This window comes from Hydra vulgaris, chromosome 01 (genome assembly GCF_038396675.1).
Source record: "Hydra vulgaris chromosome 01, alternate assembly HydraT2T_AEP".
In the NCBI taxonomy this organism is placed as follows: domain Eukaryota; kingdom Metazoa; phylum Cnidaria; class Hydrozoa; order Anthoathecata; family Hydridae; genus Hydra; species Hydra vulgaris.
Genome location: NC_088920.1, coordinates 59,289,770 through 59,306,734, shown reverse-complemented (window position 1 = coordinate 59,306,734; position 16,965 = coordinate 59,289,770).

Here is a 16,965-nt window from a genome sequence, read left to right as displayed (position 1 = left end):
ATATATATATATATATATATATATATATATATATATATATATATATATATATATATATATATATATATATATATATATATATATATATATATATATATATATATATATATATATATATGTATATATATATATATATATATGTATATATATATATATATATATATATATATATATATATATATATATATATATATATATATATATATATATATATATATATATATATATATATATATATATATATATATATATATATATATACAGTCGTATGACAATTTATTATGGCCACCCAATAAATTTTTACATACCTTGCTTATCTTTTGTTTTCTTGGCATTATAGTTCAAAATTATATAATTTAATTTATTTGGATGCATACAATACGTTGACAAAATTATTTAAAATTTTATGCTGGTGTAAACACTGTCATTTTTGACAGCCATTTTGTGTGACGCCATCTTGAGGCCGCTATTCTTACAGTGCACGTGGTGAATACTCTCTGTTAGTTTTGGTATATTTTTCAAAGTTATCATTAAAGTAAGTACTCAAATCGACTAATATTACTTTAAGAATATTACATTACACAAATTAACATAAAAATATTTTTATTTCACTCAGTATTTTGTGATTAAAATTATTTGAAGTAATAATAGAAATTTTCGTACTAAAATTGGTTAATTTTTTAGAAATGGGCAAAAAAAAGGACTTATCTCTAGAAAAAAAAAGTGAAATTCAAGCACTTCTTACAAATACTGGTTTTTCCCAAAGAGGAATCGCCAGAAGATGTAATGTTTCTAGAGTGTCAGTACAGAATATCCAAAAAAAAATTGTCAACATGGAAAACCTGACTCCAAAAAAGACTGGGAACTGTGGTAAAAAAAGAATTCTTACTCCACGAGGTGAAAGAATTCTTACCAAAATAGTATTGGAAGATAGGCTAGCATCAAATAATGATATCACTGAGAAGTTGGAGAGCTCTGGTATTAAGATGTCCAAGAGAACGGTTCAGCGTTGTCTACACGATCTTGGCTACAGCTCAAGACGTCCGGCTAAAAAGCCAAAATTAACGCCAAAAATGATGGTGAAGCGATTAGAATGGGCAAAAAATATAGAAATTGGACTGAAGACGATTGGAAAACGGTATAACAGATTATTTTATTAAATAATACTTTAAATTTTTTAGATAATCCATGCATTGTGGTCAATGAACCATCGTATAATATTTTTAGGTTTGCTTTAGTGATGAGAGCACGTTCCAAGTCTTATCAATAAAAGCACAATAGGAAGGTTGGAGAGAAATATTTAAGTAGCTGTATTATTCAAACCGTCAAACATCCAACCTCAGTGATGATTTGGTCGGTCATTTGTGGGAAAGGAATGGGAAGGCTGTACATTGTTCAAGGGATAATGAACCAGGTGCAGTATAAAAATGTCCTGGAACAAAGATTGTTACCCCAATTGACGGAATGGTTTGGTCCAGAGGAAAACAAAACATTCATGCAAGATGGAGCACCATGCCATACGGCTAAGTCTATCAAAATCTTTTTGAAAGATAAAAATATTCCTTTGTTGGACTGGCCGGGAAATTCGCCGGATCTCAATTCTATAAAGAATGTTTGGGAGCTATTAATTAAAAGGAGGTGGCCAAGGAAAATATTACAAATAAGGTGGTTCCAATAGAAAGTATTATAAAACATTGGAACCACAATGCAAGATTGCAGGAAATGGCAGAAAACTGCATAAAAAGCATGCCTAAAAGGACACAGGCAGTAATCGATGCAAAAGGGGGGGGGGGGGTTACAAAATATTGATTGTAACTAAGATATTATATGAATATTTTTTATTAAAGTGTGTTTATTCTTATAAAATGGTAACTTTTTATTAACACACAACCTGATTTTTTATTAGAATACGTCTTTGGTAGATAAAATTGTAAAAAATGATGGAAAATCACAACTTTTCAAGAGTTTCTAGAAAAAATGTAGGTGGCCATAATAAATTGTCATACGACTGTATATATATATATATATATATATATATATATATATATATATATACAGTGCGCTTCGTCCAGCTCAAATACTCACATATTCAGAGACGTCTGTTGAAACCTGCTGTTGTCTGATTCATAAAATTCTTATTAATATATGCAACGCTTTATCCTCAAACCTTAATTTTGAACTTCATAACACAAAATGTGTAAACAAATAGATTCTTTGCAGCCCTCTCACTCCAGATCGCCTCTTAATGTCATGTAGTTTTTGTGCTAACTGTGCGAATCATTATCTAAAGAGCAAAACGATGAATGCATTGAAGTCAGTTACATAAATTGGTACAAAGACAAGGTTATAAATCGTCTTCAGCAAGGATTGATGAAACAGTCCTTGTATGCAACATATACAGAATTTTTGAAAATGCTACCTCAATTTCGAATTCACCATTTAATTAAACGCCACCAAGCATCTGTTTATCACCACCAAATAGATAATATTATGGGTGGTGAATTATTTATTTTAGCCAAAACTATTATTTTAGCCAAAACTTTTATTTTAGCCAAAACTATTGCTGCACTCATCAAGAGCAGGTTCAAAGTGCTTATTGGAGTCAATCTCAAATAATGATCTTCACTGTTACTGTTATGGTAAAGATTTGAAAAATATGGTTGCTTATTTAACAGATAAAAATAATCACAACAAAACATGCGTCAGTGTTTTCCTTAAATTAACTTTAAAGGTATTTTTTCTTTAACAAAAACAGTTCAATTTTTTATCTTTTATTTTTATCTTTGAGGGATGCATAACATTTGTACTATGTTTTTTAAAGGCTAACACTACCAATTCAATTATACATAAGGTAACGTTGTGGAGTGATGGTCCATCTTCTCAATTTAAAAACTGCTTCATGGTAAAATTTCTGAAGTATTGTAAAGTGACAACTAATATTCCAACTTTCGAGTGAAATTTTTTTGCTACAGTCCACGGAAAAGGAGCCATTGATGGGGTAGGAGGAACTTTAAAAAGAATAGCATGGCAAAAGGTTAAAGTAAGACAAGTTATTGTTAAAAATGCGTGGCAGTTTTATGAAGCTACATGCAAAGATTCTACAGTAAATTTAATATATTTGACTGAAGATGAAATCGATCAACATTATAGTCAGCTAAGCAACACTTTACTGCAGAAAAAATTGAAGATATACGACTTTACCATTACTGGAAAGTTAAGAATGAAATTTTTAGCATGAAAAAATTATCAGACGAATGACACAGCAAACAAAAAGTCGTTATTTAGTATATTGATTTGTTTAATTTATTTAAATATGTCTTTAATATTGCAATTAAAGTGATTTGTTACGTTTTTTTATTAAAAACTTGCTGATGTTTCTTATATTTTTCTAAGGATAACTATAAACCTTGCTTAAATTGTTTATATACTTTTAAAAACTTTGGCAATGCTAAAATATACCTTAAAAATTTCTAAAATGTAATGTTCTCTCTGATAGTACAATGTTTTGTTACGACCGCGATGTCACGACCGCGATGTCACGACCGCGATGTCGCGACCGCGATGTCACGACCACAAGGTCGCGACCGCGATGTCGCGACCGCGATGTCACGACCGCGACTTTTTGCTAGCTATCATTTTATGAAAAAATGAAATAAAAAAACTGTATTATAGTTAATATAACATCCTATAATAAAATTATTAAACCTTTAAAAACAATTAAGTTTTTAAAAATAATTACATTTTTAAAAATAATTAAAACTTTAATTTGTTGAAAGTTTTCAACAAAAAAACAAAATCACTTAAAAGAATTCTGTTTCTGTTTTTGTAGCTGTCACGACCGCGACTCGTTTTATTTTGACATAGCTATGCAACTATGGCATAAAATTTACTGTAATTTTTTCAGATTCTAGTACATGAGCAAATGTACACATTACCAAAAAAAAAAAGGTTTATTAAGTTCCTTGCTTATATTTTCACCTTTTGCAGTAGAAATGTCACGACCGTGGCGATATTGAATGACCCATATAGTGTTAGTACATTTTAATACAGTATAAATATATATATATTTTTTTATATCAGTATTCCTATATAGTATAAATATAATTTAAAAAAGTTCCTATATAGTCATACAGTGAATAGCTAAAAAGTTTCAACTAACGTTGACTTGAATTTTAAAAAATGAGGGCAATTAAGTTCCAGTATGTAAAACATATATTTTTACATTATTTGTAGGCAACTCTCACAGATTTCAGTCTCTCACAGACTTCAGTATCAGCTTCACCTGGAATGTCTGCGCATTTAATATGGTACAAAACATCACTTAAGTTACAGCACACCCATTCTTCTCAATGACCTCCATAATTACCACACTTTAGACACACAGTGTCGTTGTCCTTATCACTTTCTCTATCATCTCCAGCAGGAAGATTTTTTCTTTTTCTTACGGTCTTTTTTCTTAAAGCATTATCTTCTTTATGCTGTTACATGTTTCAGTCGCTTCAAACATTTATCATCTGTTAAGCTTTTTCAGTAACAAATCCTCATTCGAGCTGACCTACCAAACCTGCAGTTCTTTGAGAAAAAAGTCTCTAATAGAAGACTTTCCTGATTATGAAGTAAAAGATGATGATTCTCTTGATGATGCTGCAGCTGATAATGATGTTGACAGCGATACATGAATTAGTGATGCCGAGGTAGAAGCATCGTTAGCACTAGTGCTGGAAAGTACTTGTGTATAGTGCTTGGATGCCATATGACAGTATTGTAGGCATCTGTTATTGTCTGGCTAGTTGCATAAGACTTCCTGCCTCCTTTCTCTTTCCTTATTTAATGTTCAACCATTCTACTTAGTTAAGAGGGGTCCATTAAGCAAAACTATATTCAAAAAAAATTTAAACTATTTCAACAAATAAATAACTTTTGTTTCAAGTTAAAGTATATCTGTGTAATGTTTATAAAACTTTAAGATTTTATTTATCTTATCAATGCAATTTGATTATTTCAATCACCTTTTTTAACTGTTAGGGGCTTTAAGCCCCTGCTAATTAAAACATTTATTTTTACAAAGTAATTAAACTAAATAACAATTAACAGAACCATATTTCTCTTAGAAATGCCATCTGTTCTATGTTTTTAATATTAAAGTATTTTAATTTAAAAGTATTTTAATATTAAAAGCATAGACGTAAAAATGATATAGAATTAACGATTGTTTGACTTGAAAAAATAGTTTATTTAGATCGTCTAAATTTTCTTGCTACACGGAAATTGTTACTGAGTAAAAATATTATTACGCAATAATATTGTTAATAATATTGTTATTAATATTGTTAATAATATTGTTATTAATATTGTTTAACTTCAAAAAAATTACGCTTTTAATTTTTTATTTGATAAAAAAGTTGTTAAATAAATTTGTTTCCTTATGTTTTCATTAATGTGTTGCGAAGATAAAATTTTCCACTAAATTTTGACAAATGACCGTCGGGTAAATTTTGTAACTTTTTGTTACAAATAGAAACGATGCTAACTATTGGATAAAATATATAATATTCAAAATTAAAGCTTTGTTTCATCACATGTTATTTAGCTGTTTAAATATACACTCCGCGAAATGCAAGTTAAATCTGTTACTATTCTTTAAACAATTTAAGATAAAAACTTTTTAAAAAGTTCCTGGTTATAGAGAGGGAAAAAAAAGTCTCTATTGAAAATAATAATTAAACAAAAAGGCAGAACTGTAGCTAATTTGGTGCAGCCGGTGCATGAATTTTATTGAGTGTAAATTGAAAAAAAATGTGTATATTTAAAAAACAAAATTTTGCTTAACATAAGAAAAGTTGGTTGTCAGTAAAAACCTTTTACCTAGAATTGTTACTTACTTTTTGATCCACAGTCAGTATAACTAGGTCTCATTAGCTAAACTCGCATCGGAGCCTCTACATTTTTAAATAATACGGGAAGTTCATTATTTAGGGCATCCATGCGAAAAAATATAAAACAAGGATTATATTTAGTTTATATTTTTTGTTTTCTGTGGAATAATGAGAGACCTGTTTGGTAAGTATGTATTTAAGTGAAGGTAGAGTCAAAAATGGCTGGCTGATTTAATACTAGGTTCCTACGCCGTTTTTAATCTCCAAATTAATTTGGACAACGCATAAGTACTTAAAGTAAGTAATCTTTATTGGACAGGTTGATACCGTGTAAACAAATCAATTGATGCAAATCCCCCAAATGCTTTTATAATGTTTTTTTTAAAAATGTTTCAGATTTAAAATTTACTGCTATGTTTAGCTGAAAATTTCCTGGGAAATTTTAAATCAAAATTTACTGGTTAAGTGAAGTTATGTAGACAGAATGCAATGCTACCGTTTCGAATTTTAGACTTTTTTAGTAGAACTGAAAAATATAAAATTAGTATATAAAAAAAAAAAGTATAGAATTTCGTTACTTGTTCCAAATCTACAAAAAACCAACAAAGAAATATTGAAAATTGTACAAAAAAACAACAATCTTATATGCTAAATTAGAAAATAAGTTTCCGTTTTCACTACTTGTCTTTAATGATTTCTACCAATGGGTAATTGCAACTGTTGCAAAGAAATATACTTAGAACTATCTTTTGATGAATTTCAAAGTACTAACTATTCACACGCACAAAAAAAAGTTATAGTGACACAAGTATCGAGAATTTGATCACCTAGTAGATGCAAAATGCGGCTTTAACGCCACCCCCTGTGACCAGCCTCAAACTACCGCGTTTGACACCACAGGTTTGAATCTTCGAGACCTTATATCATTGACACCACCCAAGGCACCACCCCATTCATAAAGCTTTTAATTCCAACTCTTTACAAATACTTTTTAACACCAACAACGAAAACAGGTACAGATATCTCTGAGCCACCCACAGGGAAACTTTCCACTCCATGGTTAAGTACTATCAAGCGGCTATTCCGTGGAGGGGCTGATAAATATGAAAATTGAATTTGATGCTGAATTGTGTCTTTTATTTAGAAACAAAAAACTTCTTATTGGAACTTTTTGTTACATGTTATACTACTTATGATAACTGTGTAATTATTATTCTATTAATAGTACAAACTTCTATTAGAGAAAGGTAATTTTAAAATATAAATAAAAAAATTCATCCGTTGCAGGGAATTAGTCTCAGATCTTAAAAATCTACTTTGCAAAAAATTTATTTTAATACAAGATTACCATTTAGCTATTAAAGAGCTGAGAGAGAGAATTGAAAGAAAAGGGCCATTAATCTTGCAAACCGTAAAATCAAAAAAAAGTGTTTACTTCTAAAAGGTTAACCTAATATTAAAGATTTCTTTAAACTATCAACATCAAAACTAAAAAACCCAATACTTCCTCATAGACCTATTCTCCTTCCTAGACCTTTTTTAAAAATTAAAGAACAACCTAAATTGAAACAAGAATTTTCTGATCAAGAAATTCAGCATTTTTTAAGAAAAACTAATGGTCGAAGAAGCTTGAAAGAAGATGATTTAAAAGATAACTTACCTGATTTTAAGTATACAAAGAAATTGAGCAACTCGCAAATTATGTGGCTGAACTACTGCAAGGTCTTAGACTTGAATCAGGCGCGCTTTTATTTATAAATAAGATGTCACCAAAAAGTTAATAGGAAGTAAATAAAAGAAGAAGCGCAAAAAGATTGATATTAGTAGCTGAAATTGAAAAGGCTGAATTTAGTGTTGAAAATGATTACGATGAGGTGAATCTTCTAAAGCTATAAAACAAACCGTTTATTTTCGCTCAGATGTGGCTGCTATCTTTTATAAAAATAACATTAATGAGATGTTAGAAACAACCCTTGCAAAAATCAATGAACAATAGAAAAATCTTTTTACGAGTATTCTGTTTTGCTCTTGAGCCGCTGTGAATCAATATACATTGGATTTGGAAAATGTAATCTATTCCGAGGCAATAGTAATATTAAAACACCAGAATACATTCCAAAGCTCTGCGTCATAAATGTAAAAAATATGGGTAACCAATGCTTTGAGAGGGCTACCCTTAGTATACTATACTCTGTAGATCCTCATAAATCTGACCGCTAGTATGGAAAAAAGTATGGAAAAAGCATGCGGATTTTACATCAAAGTGTTGCCAACTTCTTGAAGAGCTAAACTTTAAAGATATTGAACTTCCGGGTACAACTACTGATGTTAAAAAGTTTGAGCGACAAAATCCAACGCTCTCAGTTAACGTCTTTGCATCGGAAAAAGATTTATACCCACTTTATATTAGCATTCAAAAGAATAAGATTAAAATAGACCTTTTACTTATTCAAGATGATAAGTCGCATTATGTCTGAATTAAAAGTCTAGCTGGTATGCTTTACTATACTAGTAAAAATTGACTTAATGAAAAGTCTAGAGACGATTTTAGTAAGTTTACAAATTATAACAAACGGTTGCGAGTGCTGTACATTATCTATGCTGACTTTAAAACGTTAAATATACCTGTAAAAGACGCTTCCAATGATTTAACTAAAAGATCTACTTGACTGATGAGAACCAATTGCCATTCAGTTATAACTATTTAAAAGTTTGGAGCGATGGACTTACTGAGGCTTAAACTTAACGAAAATTAACGAAAAAACTTAACGAAAAATTTAGTAATCCGGAAGAAATGGTTATGAATGACATCATTTGCATAAGCAAGATTTTTTACATTTGTGACAAATATCTTGTTAACGATAAAGTCAGAGACCATTGGCAAATAACGGAATAGTATCGAGGTGCCTCTCACAAAGATTGAAATCTTAAACTTTGTATTAGGCCTAGCAAAGGTGCCAGTCTTATTTTTACAATTCTCATCTTATTATGCAAGCTACTGATAAAACTGAAAGAGGTGAGATGTATTCCGAAACGCTCTCAAAAAGTACATTTCCTTCGGCTTAGGTCAACTGCAATTTATTGATAATTTAAAGTTTATGAGCTCATTTCTTGATTTTCTAGGGAAAAATCTTGAACCGGAAAACTTAATGATAACTAAAGTTGGACTAACGAATAATAAGGTAGCACTGCTGAAACGCAAGGACTTGTACCCATAAGAATACGTTGACAGCTTTGATAGATTCAAAGAGTGATGCCTACCACCTAAAGAAGTATTCTACTCAAAACTATCAAAGAGCGGAATTACTGTTGAGGACTGACTACACTATTAAAAAATTCGCCGTAAATTCAACTGAAAATGTCCGGCAGCAAAGTGACAGCACTTTTCCCGTAAAAATTAACGGTTTCCGTAGTTTCTATTTTTCGTAAAAATGACCGGAATTAGTCTCTTAAATAAAATACAGAACTTTCTCCATAAAATTCATGGTTTCCGAATATTATTTTTTTCCGTAAAAATCAACGGAAAAAGTCTCTTAGAGGCTGTCTATATAAACCAGACTAGCCCGTTTAGCCAAGTTGGCTCGAGATCTCGCAAGCTTTAAGATTTACATATAAAAATTAAACTTGTTTACATTACAAACGGGCTAGCCCGGATAACTGAGATCTCACTTGTTTAGAGTGGGATCCAACAAACGCGAGACAATTTTCTTCATAATACGCATGCGTCATTTTTTTAACATAAACTTAAAAAATGTCTGACCAAAGTGAAATCCTCGAAGTTAATTTTAAAGAAAATAATGAAACAAATAAAGCTTGTAAAAGTTTAGGCAATCATTCTGACGAAGTTGTAATACAAGAATTAAATTCTCAAAAAATAAAAAAACGAATGATGTCTTTGGAAGTTTAAACAAACATTCTGACGAATATAAAATTAAAACTAAAAAAGTATCTGGAAGTTTAAACAAGCATTTTATGCTTTTTGTTGTTTTTTCACCTTTCTGACTCCTTGTGTGACAATAGGGAAGAAGCTAGAGCAGATTCAACAACACGTGCGCTTTGGATCTTATCTAAAAAGGTCTCTTCAGAAAAACCAGCCTAAGTATGACAACAGTATTCCATACATGGAGTCATTTATAGAGTTATAGAATGGAATCAATAGTAAAAAAATGTTGAACATGATAAAGAGAGTGCAAAAATGATAAAAGATTTAATAAAGTCTATACAGGCATATAAATCCTAAATGATGTTTAGGATTTATATGCCTGTATAGACAAGCACAGTATTCTTATATCAGAAAGGATATGGCAAATAAATATGTCGATGAAAACTTGTTTGGTTCAGGATCAGACATTCCAAATTTACCTTTAAATTTAAAACAGCTATCTATTCAATACCAAGTCCTCCTTAAGACAGAGTTTTGTCGAAAATAAATTTAATTTCTTGAGGAAAAAAAAAGAATCCAGGAAAAATCAAAATAAATTAGACAAGCATTTTCTAAAGTCATAGTGTCAGGGTTAAGAAGTGGCAGTGAGAAAATTGTTTTTGGACACTATAATAATCTTGTCTTGATATGGGGTGGTTCAGCTAATAGTAAGCCATTACCATTAGACGAACCACCCCATACCAAAAGAGGAGTATTGTTTTTTGTTATATTTGATTTTATTCTGTGTAAACAGTTTGCTTTTGAACATAACTTTCATTAATGTTTTCAAGTTTTAAATCCATTTTTTTGTTCAAAATTTTCCAACGTGCTTAAGGCAACCAAAAGCACATTCTATAGGGTTGCGTGCAGTCCTCAATATACTGTTAAAAATGACTTCTTCATTTTTCTTGCATGTACTATATTCTTTCATACAATGTAGAAGTAGTGGATATGTATGATCTCCAATTAGGTAGCATGGAACTTTTATTTTGTTCTTAGTAATAGTTTGAAAAGTTCCTGGAAGTCTTGAACATCTCAAATTAGTATTATTAGAAAAATTTAAAAATACTTTAGCGTCATGCACACTATCAGGCCACATACATTCAACATCCAAAAAGCTGTCTTTGTAACCACAAACTGCTTGAACCTGTAATGAATAGTATTGTTTGTAACAAAAATAATCCTGAGAATGATTAGTTGGACAAACAATGGGAATGTGAGTTCCATCAATACAACCAAAGGCTTGAATCATTCCAAATTTTGACTAAAACTCAGATATTTTTCCTCTCATTTGCTGTTTATTTTTTGATAAATAAGCAAACTTTGGTCCTAAATACTTTACTATAGCATTACAAACTTCAATAATGACTGCTTAAGTAATATAAACTTCAATTCCAAAAGTGCTTGCTGTCATGTTCAATGTACAACTGTCTTTTAAATACCATAGCGTTATAGCAACTTTTTTATCTGGCGTGTTATATATTTAGTAAGTAAGAATCTGGAGATGTATAAGGTTTAAGAAGGGAGTTCAAAAAAAGGAAGTTCAAGAAGGAAATTTAAAAAATGAATTTTTATCTAATCGAAAGTTTTTTTTATAAGATTCTTCAGGTGTAATGTTTAATATAAGATTTTGTCACCACAAATTCGTGCGGCCAAAATAAAACCAGCAGCTTCTTTTTTTTCCTGTTTTTTTTTTAGCTAATTTTAATCTTTCTAATATACGAGGCCTAGAACTCAATAAATCAAGAATTATCAACTGATTAAAATTTTTCTTTTTAATAGTCATTGTAAATTGTAAAAGATGAATTTGAATATTAATAGCTTGTATATTGATCATTTTTAAAGTTGTAAAGGTAAGAATTTGTTTATGTAATGGTAAGGAATCCATTTTTCAGCTTTTAATTTTTTTAACTGGGCACGTGATGTAAATAAATATTTCATCCCGGTTTGGCGGGCTAGAAAAAATCCATATAAACTTAATAACAATATTGATCTCACCAAAGTGAGACAGCCCGGCTAGCAGAGCCAGCCCGATTATTATAAACAGCCCCTTAAATAAATTACTTTCTCCGTAAAATATACGGTTTCTGCATATCAATTTTTCCGTACAAATTAACGGAGATAGTCAGGCAGCAAAGAGACAGCACTTTCTCCGTAAAATTTATGGTATCCGTAATTTCTATTTTCCGTAAAAATCAGCAGAAAATCTCCGTTAATTCAGCAAGTAGACAGTTACTTAACTCATTTTACAGAGTTTACGCAAAAGTAAAAAATAAATGAATAAAATTTATATTTTGCTATACAAATTTAGTTTAACTATTAAGAAATTGCTAATATTTTAAATGATTAAAAATTATAATATAATACACATCAAACACAACATAAAAAAACTCAGTACTTTAGCCACTTACAAATCATTTAAGAAAACCTATTTTAATCATATAGAACATATAGAAAACGTGCTAAGTCTAAAATACATCAATTTCTGTTGATGCACAACAACGAGTAGCTCAGTTTTTACTAGTTTTCTTAAATTCAATTTACTTAGACTTAGCGCGTTTTCCAGATGAACTCCTCATGTGTTGATGAAATAATTATTATAGTAATAATAATTATAATAAATATAAACAAGTTATATGATATTATAGTAGTTATTATATATATTATATCATATTTATGATAAAAAATATTATGAAAAATTGTACTATATTGTAATAGTTTTCACATATATTATATTATAATTGTTGTAATAAATATAAACAAAACGTCTTTGATCTATTGATTCTCTGTCTATTCAAATAGCGCTAGTTCGTTTTCAAAAAGAGTTTTGTAAACGAACTAGCGCTAAAAAAATAATTATATCAGATTATTAAACCATTATATACAGTAAAAAAAGAAAACAAGGTAATGTTAAAAATATTTGAAAATTGTAGGTAGAGCAAGCATTTAGAGCGTATAGTTGCAGATAATCAGGATGCAGTGATATACAAGAAAGCGTAGGTTAAAAGTAAATAAAGTCAGAGAATACATTGCAGATAATATAAAAAAGCTATGAAGTTCTATAGATTTTTTATAAGCAAGTATGAAAATATATCACAAATGATCCTTATCATTGCACTTTCGTAAAAAATTAAATATAAAAATACATCTATACCTTTTATCCATGCGTTTATTAATAATTGAATTTATTAATAGTTTTGGAAAAACTAAAAATGGCCAGACTACGAGCTTTTAGTATTATTCCATTCATTCGTTCACATTGACAATTGCTTTGTGGGTGATATGGAATAGTTCGAGTTCGGATGACACCGTTTCTTTCTAGGAATACTTTAGTTTTATACTTTCAAACTGTGTTCCCCGATCTGTATGCATAGATGACAACGCACCAAGTAATGAAACAGACTGAGAAGGTGTTATATCACAATGTCAGCTGTAACATCAAACCATTGAGTTTAGGAAAAGATAGAGCAGCCGTGGCGCAGTGGTTAGAGTTCTGGCTCAGAACCCAGAGGTCCTAGATTCGACGCCAGCTCTAGCCCAACAAGCGACATTGGTATGGAAGGTGGCGTGAACTTCCTGCTAAATGCTCTTCCGCGGTGCTCTGTGATTAGACCGTAAGGACTTCTGGGAGCACCTGAAATAACTACAGAATAAAAAAAAAATTGATGGAAAGTAGCGTTGCAAATGGCTATATCCTCTATAAGAGGGCTTCTGTCATCATCCAGACTTTTGTCTGGATGATGACAGAAGCCTGATGATCCTGATGATAATCCGATTTGAGGTCAATTGTACTGAAGACTTTATAAGCAGCTATCTTAAGTATTAAATCGTCGATTCGGGGTGTTGGGTATGAATTGAGTGGAGTGTGTAGATTGATTGTATTTGAATAATTGATCACAAGACAATTTTTGTTTCCTGATGATACTACAAAACATTGTGCACGCCAAGGACTACAACTCACTTGAATTATATCTTGCTTTAACATGCGATTTATCTCGTCTGTTATAAAGAAGTTATTTTCGGGAACCCTTCGTGATGTTGTAGCGACTGGTTTAATTTTGTCAATATCAATTCCAGGTATTAATGCCTACAAAGTACACTACATGCTTTTTGTCGCCATACAGAATTTTAAGGGCTCTTTGTTTCCTTTACAATTAATAGTAGTTGAGGTATATTGTGTTAACACGTCCATTCCGATAACTACGGGGGCTACCAAGTTGTCTACAACGAGGAACTACACTTTTAATTTTCGCGAGCTAATAGCAATGAGTCTTTGAAGATTCCTTTAACTTTTAATATCGAATTATCTGCCAATGATAACTTCGAGATAGATTGAGTATCGTAAGAAAGGTTCTAATGTTAAAGAAGTTTTGATGTAATAAATGTTTTATCGGAGTCAGAATCTTTATACTAACTAAAATAGCAACACTAATCTAAATTAAAAATATATAACTTTAAAAGAAATAAATATCTTTTGTAAGATTTAAAATAACTTTAAAAAATCAATAACTAAACACAAGTTAAGCTACTAAATAGTAATTAAAAAAAAAAAAATCAAATTTTTCCTGCACCGATGTTGCTTAAAGCATTAATTTTCAAGTTTTTCCAGAATGTTTTTTAAAAACAGCCTTTTTTTCAGATTTTCCAGCAGAGTCGACACCCTGTTATTTACAATGCTATAAGATCCTTTTCTTATGAATTGAATTTATTAAAGTTTATGTTGTTTAGTGTTTCTTTTATATACTATAAAAACGTAATAAGAACTTTAAAAAAGTCAATACATAAGAAAAGATTTTTATACCTTATAAATCCTATATAATATAGTCAACAAATTTTCAGAAGAACCTACCTCTAATAAATATCTATATCTATTTATAACTGCATCCTTAAATTCTTCTTTAAAACATATAGCACTTTAGTATATTAAAACCTCTAACTTGAAATTAATCATGACTATTACTATCCCAATCCTTACTGTCAAGTAATGAATGTATATTTCGTTGTGTCAATCCCTAATGTTCATTCAAAGCATTTACATTTAACTTTATCCATCACTTATTGTAAATTGATGTAATTACAATCTAATTAATTTAATAAATTAGTTTTAGTAGGTCAGTAAAATATCAAATTCGATAAAACGTGTTTTAAACTTAGAGGGGTGCGCCGTTTACACGTCCGCCAAAATCTCTAACTTGAAATTATATACGTGTATAATTTCTCCTCATGAAAAAAAATTAAATGGCGCTCTGTAAATTATAGACTATACTAAAGTGTAGTAAAATATTTGGTTAAAGTCCGTAATTTAAAGTTACGGAACTTCTTTTTATCATAAATAAGGAAAAAATCATATAAAATGATGGGACTATTTTAAAAGTCTTAAAAGTATAGGTAAAAGACTGTAATTTATTGAAAACGGATTTTCTCCGTAACATAACAAGGAAAAAGTCTGATAAATACTACGGAGTTTTTTTACAGTGTATAAACACGCGCAAAGTGTTAGGAGCGCTTTCGGCTGCAAAACATTTGGCAATTATCAGTATCTAGCTTAAAACGGATGTAAAACTACTGGCTGATTTTTTGAAAAGTTTAGGGCTACTAGTATGACTTATACAATCTTGATCCAGCTTATTACTATAGTGCTCCGGGTATGTCTTGGAACGGTTTGCATAAAAAAGAAAAAAGCCAACCTTGAGCTTCTTACCGATACCAACATACAAAACTTTTGCGAAAAAGGACTCCACGGTTTTATCTTAACGGCAAGCAAGCGGTTTGCAAAGGCAAATAATCCACGATATCCAGACTATGACAAAAGCAATCCAAAGAGTTTTGTATTGTTCCTCAAAGTAAATAGTTTATATTGTTGGGCTATCAATTGGGGTTTCAAATGGTGTGAACTATCAGTCAAAGAAGTCCTAGGAACCTGTGATGATGCTCTAGAAGGTTTTATTGTAAAAGCTGAAATTGAGTGTTCTAAAAAAGTACATGAAATCCTTAACAATCATCCTCTTGACCCAAAAAGAATTATAGTTGAAGAAGTATGACCAAGTGAGTATCAGCAAAAAATGGATAAAAAACTTAATGTAAATTTTAATAAATCTGTAAAGCTAATCCCCAATTTACGAAACGAGGAAACACACATTGTACATTTACAAAATCTCAAGCTATACGAATCGCTCAGGATACGAGTAATAAAAACCATAGAGCTATTAAATTTAGGCAAGAACATTAGATGCCTCTCTAAATTTAAATGAATACTGATTTGAGAGCTAAAGCAAAATCGGACCTTGAAAAAGATTTCTTCAAGTTCATGAGCAGTAGTGTATTTGATAAAACTATGGAGAATCTTCGTAAACGAATACGTGTCGATCTTTTGCGCAGAAGTGAAGAAGATCGATTAATAAAACTTGTTCCGTATATAAGAAATTATCACAACATTCATACATTGCAATCATAATAAAAATTATCAATGTTAATATAAAAATACAATAAAAATAAATAGACTAAGTAAAAATAGCATAATAAATAAAGAGGTAAAACTTACTTTGTAATGTAATCAGTAAATATAACTAATTTTTGCTGAATTTAACTTTTTCTAAAGATCTAAACTAAACATAATTATAAATAAATATATTGATAATGAGACAAACTTGAAGAAGCTAATCTGTTTAAAGTTTTAACAATACTTCAGTGGTTGAAAATTAATCCAAAAAAAGGTAAAACTGTAGAAATGAAAAAATAAAAGGATGTAATAAATAGATGATATTGTTTAAATTTGGAATATATAAAATAATATATGCATACAAATATGTATATGTATATATATATATATATATATATATATATATATATATATATATATATATATAAATATATATATATATATATATATATATATATATATATATATATATATATATATATATATATATATATATATATATATATATATATATATATATATATACTCTTCCTGATGATCCAGCAATGGTGAAACTCCAAGTCGAAGATAAAAGTTAGATAAGTGTTTTTTACTAATTAATTATTGCTCTGTTCTTTAAGAACATTGAGCACTCTATTTGTAAAATACACTAACATAATTTACATATATATATATATATATATATATATATATATATATATAATATATATATATATATATATATATAT